Source organism: Oryx dammah, unplaced genomic scaffold (assembly GCF_014754425.2).
Source record: "Oryx dammah isolate SB20612 unplaced genomic scaffold, SCBI_Odam_1.1 HiC_scaffold_14, whole genome shotgun sequence".
In the NCBI taxonomy this organism is placed as follows: Eukaryota; Metazoa; Chordata; class Mammalia; order Artiodactyla; family Bovidae; genus Oryx; species Oryx dammah.
Window position 1 is genome coordinate 31,685,300 of NW_024070198.1, and position 16,255 is coordinate 31,701,554.

Here is a 16,255-nt window from a genome sequence, read left to right on the forward strand (position 1 = left end):
AGAAAGGCAGGAATTCCACCAAACCTTTTGTCAAATTTGGTATTAAATGCTCCCATCCAAACAAAAAGCCTTATACAGAGGTCAGAAATATCTCCACAAAGGCCACTCTGAGGTCAAGAGAAAAAGAAAATATTCCTCTTTGGTTTTCACATCTTTAGTCCTGGAAATTCAATAGAAAAAGGCTCAAAGAGGACATATCATTCAAGTTGCTCTGCCAATTTCAGCGGCAGCCACATGCAAGGAGTTTCACAGAATTTAAAAAAAAAGACAACAACACTGTAAATGCATCAGTGGTTCAGTAGATCTATAGCAAAACCCACAAAACCAATATGGGACCCCATTCTTTTTGTAAAGGGGGAATTACTCATGGCAGAATTGATGGGTTCACCTTTTCTCCTGGAGATTGAAAAATTAAATACTTCATAAATGAATTTTAAAAATCCTACTTTAAATTCAAGCCTCAATTCTGTCCTTTGCTCAGTGGATAGGAAAGAAATTAAGCAATAAATTGAGAACAGAATATTATGTATTTGGAAGGTGCAGTGCTCACAGGAAGTGAAGCCAGGCCTTCCAGCCAGAGCGTGGGGGTTCTGCCTGCCCCCAGGTGGCCTAATTCTGCTGGATTTCAGTGATTCACACCTCAGAAAGAGCTTCAGCCTAGAAAACATTCCTGAGTTGCCTTCAGCTGTGGGCTTAAACGTCCCTGCATTCTGATTAGCTGATAAGGATAATAAACACTAGAGGTTAGGGAGCAGGCACTTTGCAAAGGGAGACAGGCCCCTGGCCCCAGGCTTCATTCTCCAGCTTTCTCCTTCCCCAGAATGAGGTTGGATTCACTGCCAATTCGCAAGCTAATGGGCTGGAAACTTCTGGCAGGGAGGCAGGCTCACTGGCAAGTCTGGGAGCAGCAGCCCTGGTCCCCCAGGAAATGAGTTCACTGTATCCAGTTCATCAAATTCTAGGTTTGCTCCAGGCCACAGGAATCCATATTAAAAAGCAGAGACATTACTTTGCCAACAAAGGTCCGTCTAGTCAAAGCTATGGTTTTTCCAGTGGTCATGTATGGATGTGAGAGTTGGACTATAAAGAAGGCTGAGTGCTGAAGAATCGATGCTTTTGAACTGGGGTGTTGGAGAAGACTCTTGAGAGTCCCTTGGACTTCAAGGAGATCCAACCAGTCCATCCTAAAGGAAATCAGTCCTGAATATTCATTGGAAGGACTGATGTTGAAGCTGAGACTCAAATACTTTGGCCACCTGATGCGAAGAACTGATTCATTGGCAAAAACCCTGATACTGGGAAACAGTGAAGGCAGGAGAAGGGGACAGAGGATGAGATGGTTGGGTGGCATCACCGACTCAATGGACATGTGTTTGAGTAAGCTCCAGGAGTTGGCGATGGACAGGGAGGCCTGGCGTGCTGCAGTCCATGGGGTCACAGAGTTGAACATGACTGAGCGACTAAACTGAACTGAACTGAACAGGGCGCCAGGGTGCGCTGAGGCCAGCTAGATGGCGCCCCCTAGTGGGAGACTGAGTCAACACCCAGGAACCATAGGTGTGTGCTCAGCGGCTCAGTCATGTCTGACTCTGCGACCCAATGGACTGTAGCCCGCCAGGCTCCTCTGTCCATGGGATTCTCCAGGCAAGAATACTGGAGTAGGTTGCCATATCCTTCTCCAGGAGATCTTCCCTACCCAGGGATCGAACCCGCATCTCCTGCATCGGTAGGTAGGTTCTTAACTACTGGGCCATCTGAACCACAACCCCTAAACAGGATATTTAAGGCACCCCCACAGACTTTCCTGGGACCCCACAAACACCTCTGAAGAAAATACCTCAGAAGATCCCTGGGACTTCAGCTTCTTTCTCAGCAAATTTGGGGAGTGGAATAGTGAAGGCTTCTCTGCCCTTCAACCAGAACGTGATTTGTTCTCCTTTGCCCTGTGGGAAGTCATGGAGAGCTGGTGAATCTCAGAGCAGGAGAGGCTGTCTGTCAAGTGTGGTCTCTCTGCAGACAACTCAGGTCATCCTTGCTGGCTTCCTGAGAATCATGTCTGTAGCCCAAACTGCAACCAGGCAGGAGCTGCCTCGGTAAGGGAGAAGCTTCATCACCGATGAAATCATGATCGTGTCCTTGGACTAGGCTGATAAGCCCAAATGGACACTCAGCAAGTGGCCTAGGGGGTGAGGGCCAGTGGAGTCTCAATCTACTGCAAAGAAAATCTTTTAAAGTAATAATAAAATCTGTTGAGCTCTTACTGTGAGTGGGCCACCAGGGAAAACACCTCACATACAGGTTCACAAACACTCAGCCACCATGTAAGGGCAGTCTTATCACTGTTCCCATTTTACAGATGATAAAACCAAGCCCCCAGATCAGACAGCTAGGAACTAGTGGGGATTCATAGCTAGGTCTACACTTCTGCCATCTTAAAAAAAGCTTCCTCTTACCTGACATTGGATGACGCCAGAGCCAGGCTTAGTAAACTGAGGAGTTGAAGGTACCCCTCCTCCCTCCACTTCACTTCTTTCCCTGGACCCTGACACTCACTCAAGCTCCCAGAGTCTCAGTAACCACTCACCACCCCCACTGTGAACATCTCCAAGCTGTGAGAAGTACCACCAACCCCAGAAAGGTAAGGTTTATCAAAAAGATGAGGCTGTTTCATGGTACATTTCAGTGATGGACTGGGAGCCAGCATGGAAAGAAGGCAGAGGGAAAGGGAAGAGATACTGAAATGTGTAGAGATGAGATGAGGCCTAAGTACCCCCAGACCAATGGGCTTCCATCAACTCCACCTGCTCACTTTAGACTCAGGAGAAAGGAAATAGAAGAATGTGGGCATGATTATTCCTGGGTTGTATTTGCTGTTGCTTCATGTGGGAGACTATTTCATTCTGGGGTGTTCAGGCAGAAGCCAGGAGACCAGTGCAGCAAAGAGGAAGGAAGCGTCGCACGAGAGGTTAGTCTAGGTGGGAGCCAAGGTCACAGATTCCATGCTTGACCATCAAGGCAACCATATAGCCCTCTCTGGAGGAAGACAACTGGCAATCAAGAGCACTCTATGTGGACCTCAGTGATGTCCACAAACCAGGGCATGGAGACTCACTCATTCCATCAAGTTCCTTGACATCTCCTCCCGGGACCCAAGTGGGGACAGGTGTTCACAGTGGCCCTGGTCTTACCTTGATTGGAATGGTGCCTCTCTTTTGCAAATCGTACCCTCCCAATGCCAGCAGGATGCCTGCAGTGCTCTGAGAGACCTGGATCCGGACAACTGCCAGAGACCAGTTACAGTCTAGTCATCACCATGGTTGTGAATTTCCTATGGATGTCAAAAGTAGGGCAAAGGCTGAGGGAACACCTCACGCTTGGCTCAAATTCTGGCACCACCAGCACCTCTCATTAAGCAAATCACAGACAACATCTCCCACATCTGGGACTCATGGGCTGGGACCCCCAATCATACAGGCATTTCTCACACGCTGCTGGGTGTTGCTCAAGCTTTAATAGGTTCAGTTTAAAAATAAGAACTGACTCCATATGCAAGTTGGTGTTCCTGATGGATGGAGGTCAGCTGGGCCCCTCGAGTTCCCTGGGATGGTACCAGAACTGAGATATACCACTGAAAAGGTCCTTTGTAACTTGAACTGCAACCAAAGTCAGGCTTGGAGCCTACCTCAGCACTTCCAATTTCATATTTTATCCTTGAACTCTTAACTTATAAGTGAAGACAGTGGTTTAAATCTGGATTTGGGAACTCAGCTGATTAACTTAGACAACAAAGTAATCAGAGGGGAGAAGATTTTGTGTGTGTGTCTTATGTGCTGTGAAAGATTTACAAATTCAAAAGAATGTTAATCTAAATTTTTTAATATTTAAATCACTGAATAGTTTTCCGGTTGATAAATGTCTCAGTCAATAAATGGCATATATATGAATAGCAATAATCAGTGCAATAAAACTACTCTGAAGCAAAAGAATTTGATGTTCCCCAGAGTTCCTGGCCATAGATTTCTTTGGTATCACCAAAACTATACACCAAGTGTGGCGCATTGCTACTGACAGGCCAAATTCTGCCTACCAGCTGTGTTTGCAAATAGTTTTATTGGAACATAAACACACCCAGCATTTACAGGTTGCAAACTGCTGCTTCTGCATGACAACAATAGTTACGTAGTTGCAACAGAGATTATAGCCTTAAAGCCTAAAATACTTACTCTCTGGTCCTGCTCAGAAAGTTTGCCAACTCCTACTCCTTATTTAAATGATCTTACCCTATGTGTACCTGACTGTTTAGGATGGAAAGTCTTAGAAGGAGCTGTCACGTGTGTTTACAGGGCTCCATCAAGAGCTCAGTGCAAAGGCTTATCTACAAAGCTTGCAACCAGTGTTGTCTAAAATGGATAATGATCTTATCCTTCAGATGGAAAAGAGTAGACAAAATGTAAATGGTCTCCTAAAAATACTCTCTGGTTAAAGATAGGGGACCAGAGGGACAGCGAGCTTGTGTTTGCAAAGTGCTGTAAACAATACCCACGCAAACTGCTGCTTTCCATTCTGGACGCCACGTTCACAGTGTCTCTCCAAACGGCAGCATCTGGGTATGGTGAATCCCATCACGCCAGCCACCACGGGACCTGCAAAGCCAAGGACAAAGGGGCACGGCCAGTCCGCAATCTCCCCAGTGTCAGCTCCACAATGCACACCCAGTCAGCGAATGTTTGTCAAGTACTCTCCTGGGGCAAAGTTTGGCAACAGATTTCAAGGTTTACAATGAGGCAAACTACGGAATTCACAGACTCTGAGCAGAAAGCAACATAATCAATTGTTATGGGTTGAATGTCTGCGTGGCCCCCCCTCCCATTCACATGTTGAATCTCTGAACTCAATACAATGGTATTAGGAAGTGGGGCTTTTAGGTGGTAATTAGAGGAGGTCATGAGTGTAGGGCTCTTTTGATGGGATTAGTGCCTTTGTAAGAAGAGGAATTGGGCTTCCTAGGTGGCACTAGTAGTGAAGAACCCGCCTGCCAATGGAGGAGACACGAGACGTAGGTTCGATCCCTGGGTCTGAAAGACCCCTTGGAAGAAGGCATGGCAACCCACTCCAGTATGCTTGCCTGGAGAATCCCAGGGACAGAGGAGCCTGGTGGGCTACAGTCCATGGGGTCGCAAAGAGTCAGACAGGACTGAAATGACTTAGCCCTGAAATGAGCAGGAAGAGACACCAGAGTTCTCTCTCTTTTTCCACATGAGGATGCAGCCAGAAGGCACTCTACACGCTTGAATAGGTAGAACCCACCGTGGTAGAATCCTTGAGCTTAGACTTTCCAGCCCCCAGAACTGTCAAAACTGTGTGTAGTTTAAGCCACCCAGTCTATGTATGGCATTTTAACAACCAGGCTGACTAAGACATAAACCAATGAAGATGTTATTCACGCACTGGGGATGTACACAAAGCATCAGTGCGCACAGACATAGGAGTGGTTAATTCTGGTTAGGAGTCGGGGTCTATTTCAGTTAAGCTGTGGAGGAGAGGGAGGAAAAGGTCTGGCTACCATAATTTGCAGGGTCCAGTCTCAAATGACAATAAGGGATCTTCCATTCAAAAATTATCAAGAATTTCAAGACAGTGACAGAATAGCAGTTAATCAAGTGCAGATTATCTATTCCCAAGTCACAGGCCCATGAGTTTGATAATCTGATGGTGAGGCACAGATGCAAAGCAGCCCAAAGTAACAGTTCTGGTTTGGAGGCTCCTCCTTTTTTGGGGGCTAAACACCTTGGAATCTTTGTGTGTCCTTGTTGTTACCAAGCAATCTGACTAAGTAGAAACACACAAGCGAAGACGATTCAATCTTTTCTTCCCGCCCTGAGGATTTTACCATTTGGTTTCGGGGCTTCTGGAAGCCTCAGGCCTTGGGTGTGGATTTAGAACTATCTGTTGCTGTATCTGGACCACAAGGCCACTTGCCCTTAGTGCTGTCTACCTGTGTGGAGGCCAGTCTGGAGCTTCAGCTTCTCCTTGGGCATGTGCCCAATCTGAGAGTGGACGGTGGCACTGAGGAAGTGCAAGGACATCGTGGCAATCTCGTCCACGTGTCAGATTCCAGTGCGGACGGGAATAGCCACCATATATGCATCGCCAATGGTTTCAACCTGGAAACAAAGGAAGAAACAGCTTTGTGTTCTTCCCAAGGGAGGCTGGGAGTGAGGGGATGAGTGCAAGTCAAGGCCCCTCACTACTGATCCTGCTCTGGGCCCCATCCTTGGAAGGGCCGCTCTCCATGACCTCCACCCCGTCCAAGTCCTAGCATTTCCTCAAGGTCCCACCCTTGTCCCATTTCCTCCATGAACCCTTCCTTCTCCAAGCCTCCTCCCCAGTCACGGCTTTCCCTTCTGAAATCTGAGGCTGCCGGTGACCACATTCTCCCAACCCAAGTTCAAAACTAGTTAGGCAGACAGCAATACACTGATGAGGCAAACCTTGAAAGGTCACCTGGATCCATCAAGGGCAGTCCATCTTATCCAACCTGGAATATCTTCACTCCACATAAGGGCTCTTAGGTACCATTATGCATACATTTATACTATACAAAATATCCAAATGTAGACATCTGTCTTTTTCCCTAATCCTCCTAATAAAATCATCTTTCAAATCCTTCATTCACAAGAGATAATAAATGACAAGCATAAGTATAAAGTTACAGCTCCTTTCAGATCCATCTGCATTTCAGCAGATTCCAACGATGATGGTAAAGGTGAAATTTCAGGCCTTAGCCAGGCAGTAAGAACACGTCTGCCTCCTGGTGACACTGAAATTACCCCAAATCAACAAGCATACAAGTCAAACTGCTTCTAGGCTACCTCACCCCACCTTGGGCACATCCTTTAGAAATACAAACTGATTTGAGCATTAGTTCACGCAAAGCATAGCTGAGAAGAAAACACTAAAAGGCAATCCCAGAGGAGGATCTTCTAAGCAGAGCAGCTTCTGTTTTTGTTGGGTGAATATGATCTGCTCTTTGTGACTGTCTGTACTATCTTTCTATCCACTCTTGAACTGGGACTACATCGTTGGGGAACTTTGGGGGAGTACCACTGAGGATGTGTTGCCAGAGGACATGATTACATTCCCCTTCCTGATCCAGACCATAGGCAGAGCCCTGCAATCAGAGGTCAGAGCTGATGAGCTTGTGGCTGCCCACCTGGTGTGTGTGAACATGGGCATCCTGGAGTCATCATCTGGCCCCACCAGAAAACATATAAGGTGGCCTTGTCATTAATGAATGAAGTCAAACTGTCAAATTGTTCTCTTCCCCTGCAAAACTCATCTTTCATTCTAGGTGACCTTGTTCATACATCTCCAGAGTAATAGTACTAGTCAGGTAGTTGCTATCTGACCTTTAGTCATGAGTCTGATAATCTAAGCTTGAATTGCTAAAGATCACAGTAATAGAAGTGAGACACACCGGATTCAAAGACAATCTTTAAAGGAGAGTAAATGCGAGCCTCTCTGAATATGAAAAAGAAATATTCAGGAGGGAACTGGAGGAATTAGCCAGTAGAAGGTCAATGCCTGTTTTAGAAATGTGTTTACTGTGAGATAAAATAATGGAAGGAAACAGAGGGAACAGCTGATGATTCTTGACAAGCACCTACATCTGTGATGAATCAAGCCCTTTTCCAAGAAAACAAACAGGAATCAAATATTGAGTTTCTGCCATGAATTGAGATAGACTGCCAGCCTAAAATAGAGCCTTCTTCCTGACTGATGTCTTGGGCTGGATTCATCTTCATTCATGCCCGGGGGAGGACAGCTACAAGGGTCACGTGTGCCCCCACGACCCAGGAACCGGGTGTCTCACCTTATACACGTCATAAGTTTTAATGATGTGATCAAATAAACTGTACGGATCATTAAGGAGCTTCACAACTTGCAAGGGGGAGTTGAGAGAGCAGAGTTTTGTGAATCCAACAATGTCAGAGAAAAAGATTGTCACGAACTCAAAATGCTCTGGTTCCACGGACCTTCCTGCTATAAGCTGTTCTCCAGAGAAGCTGAAAACAGAGAATAAGGATGTTTTTAAATAGTATCTTATTCATATTGTCTCCTATACATCCCTACAAAGTCTCCCTGATAGATCTTTTTTGCTTCAGTGCATTAGATTTTTGGTTAACAAGAATCCATCATCTAGAGGGAATTTTCTGACACCCATCTCCCAGCCTGCATTTTCTCTAAAGAGATATTTAATTGGTCGGTATAAATTCGGGGAGGGGTGAGGAGCAGGTCACACAAATGCCTTTTCAAAAAGATTTTCTCCCCGAGGGAACTGCATTTCCCCTACTGGTTATAGAATTGATTAGAAAGACTCAGCCTGCAGATGTGAAAACAATTGTAAACACTCATCAATTCATTAATTAACATTTTTGCTTCTATCAACCAATCTCACATCAACACGTTCAAGTCGCCAACCCCCTTTCTTCGTCAAGACACACGGAAGGGTACAGGAATTTTAACAGCAGATGCTCTGACAAGTGTTCAGAGAGTGCCCAGGTGATAACAGAGCCAAAAACGAAGCAAGTCTTGAATCTGAAGTTAGTAGTGTATCTTGTGCAAAGTATCTGGACAGACGTATAATATAAATAATCTGATAGTGAAGAACAGGGAAGCCTGGTGTGCTGCAGTCCCTGGCGTCCCAAACAGTGGGACACGACTCAGCGACCGAGCAATAATCTGAATAGACCAAGAGTATCGGACTCATGCGGAGAAGGCGATGGCACCCCACTCCAGTACTCTTGCCTGGAGAATCCCAGGGACGGGGCGGGGGGAAGCCTGGTGGGCTGCAGTCCATGGGGTCGGGAAGGGTCGGACACGACTGAGCGACTTCACTTTCACTTTCCACTTTCATGCATTGGAGAAGGAAATGGCAACCCACTCCAGTGTTCTTGCCTGGAGAATCCCAGGGACGGGGGAGCATGGTGGGCTGCGGTCTATGGGGTGGCACAGAGTTGGACACGACTGAAGCGACTTAGCAGCAGCAGCAGCCGCATCGGACTCATGAAGCCAGAGCGCCATCTAGTGGTATCCTCCTATTGCTGCATTCACTATATTCCATCTTTTACAGATCTGTATTCTGTAATTCCTGTGGATTTACCAAATTACACACAGAATGCTTGACCCATTTTAGAAGAGCCTAACAGTCTCTTAAGAAAAGAACAAAGGAAACTGTCTCTCCATGTGGGGCCTCCTTAAATAGCAATGGTGTTGCTTGCTGGTTCTTTTGTCAAGGCCTCCAGAACTTTGGAATACCTGGGCAGCGTTGTGGACAAAAGCTGATCCATTTTCTTCTTCTCGGCCAGCAGCTGGTTGGTCCTCTCTCCCACCACCTCCTCCAGGTGATTGGCGTACACTTCCAGCTTGCTCACCACACTGTCTCTAGTACACTCTCGCGGCTTTAGAAGAACCCAGAGTTCTTTGTCCACGAACTTTAGGGCCACAGTGGAACACAGCATCCAAGTATACATTCCAAGACAGCAGGTCTTGCCCTTAAGCTTTCATCCTCAAGGGCTGCCAATGGACAGCAGTGAAAAGCCAGTGGTCATAGGCACGTGGCAGGACAGTCTGTCCTTTACCAGCCCTGTGATCTTGAACTGCCCGCTTCTTTCCAGCCTCAGTTTCTTCATCTGAGACACGAGGATAATAATACATACTTCACAGGGTCCTTCAGGAATCTCAGGAAGGCAGTGAGTACTAGGGCCGTGTCTGCTACCCAGCGGCCACTGAACAAACAGCAGCCGTCACTGCCCTCCCCACACTGCTCTTCCCTACATGTTTTGTGTGATTGTCACGGGCGTGCGGAAATGTAGGTTTCAGGGTGAGTTGTTCTTTTCTCTTCAGATGGCAATACTAGATGTTTTCTTTTCTGGTGACAGATATCAGGGGCATTTCTAGATCCCATAGGCTCTTGTTTTATTTATTTTTTTTTTGGAGGTGTGTAGGAATGATTTTTTTTTTTCATTGCTTTTTTATTTTATTTTTTAAATATAAATTTATTTATTTTAGGCTCTTGTTTTAGAGGTGTCTTCAGAGTAATCAAATAAATTTTTCATCTTTCACATGAGGAGACTGAGGCTCTTATAGGAAATACACTTACCTTAAGATTGGCGACCCTATTTTCTAAGTAAAAAGTATTCACAGACCTGAGACCTACTATTTAAAACTATTTTGATATGGAGAATGCAGAACACGGGGCTGTTCTGTTAAGAATGTATAGTGGAATGGCCAAATTAGGAGTAGACGCCAGACTCCTACCCAGGCATCTATTAACTCCAGCTACTTCTCAAAGGCTGTACCTTCTGACATTCAACGGGTCAAAAGATGACACAGTGACCCTCATGTGAAGCCACTACTGAGAAAACTATTCAAGAGGCATGAATAATTAAAGTCAATAACCTACTCTAAGTTTGGTGAATAGTTTTTTTATCCTACCATCTAGTCCCAATGAATGAGTCATAACCCCCTGGAATGTTGGCTTGAAAAAGATTCTGAGGTCATATCAGGACTCCTTGGGAAGGAGAGTCTTGATTGATAAGCAGTATCTGGGGTGGACAAAGGAGGGCAATGAAAGTCTGATCCATGTTTATGTCATTTATGGAATAAAGGGAGAATCTGCCACTAGACTTCAGCCAGCACGTGGCACAGTGCTTTGCATATGATGGGCACTGAATGAGTATATGATGAAGGAAGGAAAGGAAGGGAGGGAGGGAGGTGGGAGGAGAGAGGAAACGGAGGGAGGGAGGGAGGCACACAGAATCAATCACAGTCACAGAGCTTTAAAATTCTGATGGTTAAATAATTAGGAGAAAACCTCTGCTACACACCTAACTTACCCTCCAGACAGGCTTCCTGTAAAATCTTGATGGAACAGAAAATGGGCCTTTTCTCTGGAGATTCATCCCAGCATGCCTTCACCATGACCACGGTAATTTCATTTCCCTTCTCCTCTGATAGGGAAGGTCGAAGTGGCTCGGAGGCGTGGGGTCCTTGATTCGGTGGATGATTTCTGAAATCCATTTGGAGTTTAGGTAGCTCAATGCCTGAACTTTGGGCCATTGAGGACACTTCACTTTAAACAGAGGTGTTTTCAAATTTACAAATTCAGTTTTTAAGCAAATCAAACAGGTTAAAATTTCAAAGAAATCTGAATATTTTACAGGAAATATTAGAATTCTCCTGGAAAATGAGGACTCCTAATGTACACCCTTATTAATCTGATTTTTTTCTAATAAAATTTTTCATGAAATGAAGGATATCTCCCTGTGACCTCAGGAGTATATGTGCGTTTGGTGCTAGAAACACCCTAAGTGTGCTTTATGAAATTTGCATTACCGGTAAAATTTTTCATAAAAGTTATTTTAACAAACAATAAATTGTAACTAGTATGTTCTGCCTCTGTGTCCAACTATGTAAACCTACTTTCTTTCACTTCCTCATTAGCATCTACAGACTTTTATTAAACATTCTGGTTTGTAGAGGAAATAATATTTGACAACAATGTACATGTTTTTGCTATAAAAACCCTGTGGGTGTGACAAAATGAATGAATCTTAAATTTTTTACTAAGTGTAAGAAGCCAGTCTGACAAGGCTACATTCTGTGTGATTCTGTGTATATGATATCCCAGAAAAGGCAAAATTGTAGACAGAAAATAGATCAGAAGCTGCCAGGAATTGGGGGAGGAGAAAAAGTTACATAGGGGAAGCACTGGGGATTTTTTTTATGGTTGTGAATTATTCCGCACAAAATTTGCATTGGTGGGTCATGACACTGTGTATTTGCCGAAACCCACAAGGCTTTACAGCACGAAGAATGAATCTTAAAGAATGCAAGTTTAAAAATATATCAGTTGGGAGACTGGACAGCTGCAAGACAGAATACAGACAGAGACCAAAGAATCTGTTTTACAAATGTGTGACATGAAGGGGGAGGGAGTAAAGCACTGATGGAAGCAGCTTCTAAAATGAGAAGATAGGGACTTTCCTGGCAAGTCCAGTGGTTAAGATTCTGAGCTTCTGCTGTAGGGGGACACGGGTTAAATCCCTGGTTGGAGAAGTTCCACATGCCACTAGATACATTAAAAAAAAAAAAAAGAGTTCTCTTAAGGTGGTCCTTGGTGTTCACTTCCTTGGTGGTCCAATGGTTAAGAATCTGCCTTGCAATGTAGGGAATGTTGGTTTGATCCAGGTCAAAAAAGTAAGATCCCACATACCACAGGGCAATTGAGCACACAGGCTGCAACGAAAGAACCTGCATGACTCAATGAGGATTCTGCACGCCACAACTAAGACTTAATGCAGCTAAATAAATAAATATTTAAAAATAAAATAAAATGAGTAGGGATGGTAAGACTAAAGTCAAAAGGAAATGTCCATAATCACTATCCTCTAGCTGGTAGAACTGCTTCTCCTGGGGATTCAGGTGAACAACTCTGATACTACTGTAAACATATACTGGGATTGAACAAATAAGTAAACGGGTGGCAGATGGCGGGAGCCAGGATGCTCGCTATTGGAAAAGGAGGTTATGCATAAGTGATGGGGAGAGAATAAAATAAATAAACCATGCAATAATGACACTGGAGATGTCAACGTGAACTCATGCTTACCTTAATACAGACACAGATGGGGAGTTAATGATATGAATGTGTGTGCACATGTGAGTTAGTATAGACACACATATTATCTCACTCTGTCTACTAAGAGGGGCTAGAAACGACAGCATGCCCATAGCAACAAGCACATCTAGCATTCAGATGTTCATTTTCCAATAAAGGAGTCGAGTTTCTTAAAAAAAAGCAGTTGACTCTAGTACTGAAGCAGGGAAAATCCAAGATGAGGCTAAAGCATCTTATACCACCAGAAACTAAGGAAGCACAAAATAAAACCCTGCAACAGGTATATGTCAAAAGCATACAGAAGGCAATCGAAACGAAACAAAGATAAAACAATTTGAGCAACAAAGTAGTATTAGATAACTCAAAATATAAAATAATTATATAATAAATTATATACATATCATAAGTGAAATATAATAGGTAATTGAATGAATAAATAAATGGGAGAGCATTGACAAACCTGTAGAAATAAATTCCAAAGAATTTATGCAGATTGTTCTCCATTCAAGACGGTGGAGCACACGCCCCTGTCCTTAGGAGAAACCTTCACATAGTGACTTCTTTCTTAAGAGAACAGTATGGGGAGAGAGGAAATCAAGTCTCAAACGTTAGTGTTAGTGGGTCTCAGAATCAACTGGGGAGCTAATTAAAACACAGATCCTGGGCACATCCTTCTACTTTTCAATTCAAATAACCCTCCAGGTGATTCTGATGTCCGCTAAAATGTTTGAGAGTATGCATGCTCAGTCACTAAGTTGATTTCGACTCTTACCGACGCTATGGACTGTTGCCCACCATGCTCCTCTGTCCATGGGTTTCTCCAGGCAAGAATATTGGAGTGAGTTGCATGCTGTGCCCTTCTCCAGGAGATCTTCCTGACCGAGGAATCGAACCACTGTCTCCTGTGTCTCCTGAATTGGCAGGCAGATTCTTTACCACTGCGCCACCTGGGAAGCAATAAAATGTTTGAGAACCATTGCTCTAATGTGTGCAGGGAATTGATATTGTTCCCAGGACCAGGATTTGTTTGCAGGGATGTAGAGGTTAATGGAAGGGAGTGTTTGCCCATAAATGATGCGCTTATTGTACCCTTCCTGGTTGTGGTCCTCTGTACCCATCGTCCCCTGTGACTGCCTCTCATTCAGCTTGGTGAGCAGATGACCACAATGAGGGGGAAATGCACCCGCTGTCCATAGTCTTTCCACACGCCCCCTCCCCACCCAGCGGGCACAATCACGTGGCAGCTGAGCTTAACAAGGGTAGGTGGGCTTCCACCTGGGTTCAGTGAGGGAAGATCTGTTAGCTGCTTGGTTCCAAAGTCAGATGCCCCTGGATTTGAGATCAACCTTTTGGGAGGAGACTCACCTCTCCTACATTTTGCCACAAATTAGAAACCAGAATCTGCTTTCAAAGTGACTAGTACACTCAGAAAGACTCTTTACTTGAAAAAGTCTCCAGGAAATGAACAGTGATTTAAAGAAGCAGTTTGGGATGGGCCATTGGGGATGGACTAGAAATGGTAGGGAAGGCAGTAAACAAAAGGGGGAAGAGATCAGGGCCCTTCAGGTGGCGCTAGTGGTGAAGAATCCAGCTGTCCATGCAGGAGATGCAAGAGACACAGGTTCAATCCCAGGCTCAGGAAGAAGAGCTCCTGGAGAAGGAAATGGCTACTCACTCCAGTATTTTTGCTGGAGAATCTCATGGACAGAGGAGCATGGCGGGGTATAGTCCATGGGGTTGCAAAGAGTCAGATATGGCTGAGCACAGCACTGCAAGGGGAAAGAAATCAAGAGAGAAAGGTGGGCTGGTTTACATACAAACTCACACTCACACACACACACACACACACACACAAACACACACACCCTCTCTCCACGACAGTGGTTCTCAACCTGAACTACATGTTAGAATCACTTGGGAAACTTTAGAGACCCAGATGCCAAGGTCATACCCCAAACCAGTGACATCAGGCTCTCTGAGGCTGAGATCCAAACCTCAGACATTTTTTAAGTGCCCCAGGAAACTCCAATGTGCAGCCAAAGTGGAAAATAACAGTGCTGGGGGTTACACCTACTGTGCATTTTTCAAACAAGTTTGATCAGGTCTTGCTTCACCTCCCATTACTTTTGCCTTTAATTCCCTCATGGAATGTGTTCAGAGACAACCTGGCTCCCCAAATCTCTCAAACCTGAATATATCCTTTGTAAGTAGAAAATTGGACACCACTTAGCAGAAAATTTAAATATGTTTAAAATAGGTCTACCTTTTCAATTTCATGAACAGAAATCTACCCTGAAGAAATATTCACACATGTCCACAAAGATTCATGACTACTCACTGCAGGAGTTTGAAACAGAAAAAAAAAGGCGGGGGGAGGGACACAATCAAAATGTCTACCAATCAATAATACTGGGTTGATCAAGAAGTTCATTTGGGCTTGTTTGTACCATCTTGACCCAAATGAACCTTTTGGCCAGCCCAAGATATAACATAACCTTACAATGAAAACTGTTGTGGTCCTTAAGAAAGAACGATACAAATTTGTACTTACAAATATGGAGTAAGAGATGCCCAGACAGAGGGCACAGCGTGTGCAAAGACTCTGGAGTGTCACTTTGGAGGCATATAAAAGTGGCCAGTGTGAGTAAAAGGAACAAGGCATGGGAGGCAGAATTAGGAAGAGGAAGGCTGAATGCTGGTTCCCAGAGAGGTATGCCTGTGTCCTGATCCACAGGACCTGCGACCGTGACCTTATTTGAAGAAAAAGTGTCTTTGCAAAAAAATTATCTGGGGTTGAAGTGATCATCTTGGATTATCTGAGTGGGCCCTGATCCAAGGACAAGTGTCCTCATAAGAGACATACAGAAGAAATGTACGCAGGAGATGTGGCAATGTGAAGATGGAAGCAGAGATTGGGCCTACGTGGCCACAAACCCAGGAAAGCTGGGGCAGCTACCTTGAAACAGGCAAAGACTGGGCCTTCCCCAGAGTTTCTAGAGGGCGCTCAGCCCAGCTAAACCTTGATTTTGGACTTCTAGTCTCTAGAACTGTGCAAGAATATTGTTTCAATCTAGCCAGCTTGTGGTCGCAGCCCTTGTTGTTTTAGTTGCTAAGTCATGTCCGACTCTTTGCAACCCCATAGTCTATATAGCCCGCTAGGCTCCTCTGTCCATGGTATTTTTCAGGCAAGAATACAATACTGGAGTGGGTTGCCACTTCCTTCTCCAGGGGATCTTCCCAGACCTGGGATCAAACCTGCATCTCCTGCCTGGCAGGTAAAATCCTTACCACTGAGCCACCAAACACTAATATAAGTCACAGAGGCTCCCTCAGAGGCCTTCAGTGATCTTGCAGCCTATTTATTGTAAGGACTTATCTTTCATTCCCCAAATGGGAACTCAGGGGGAGAGTCTGGGTAGAGAAGTGACACAATCTGACTCATTTTCTTCCAGAACTGCTCTGGCTGCTGTAATTGAATAAAGTATGTAGCTCTGAGTTCCTTAATTTTTTTGTAACCAAACTGTAATTTGTCTTCTAATTCGTTAAGAAGGAATATGAATTTTAAAAATAAAA

At 44.7% G+C, this 16,255-nt stretch overlaps 1 pseudogene; it reads right to left on the bottom strand.

Moving 5' to 3' along the window:
• Positions 1-1,838: 1,838 nt before the first annotated feature.
• LOC120873640 overlaps positions 1,839-16,255 on the bottom strand; it is a 37,403-nt pseudogene continuing 22,986 nt past the window's right edge.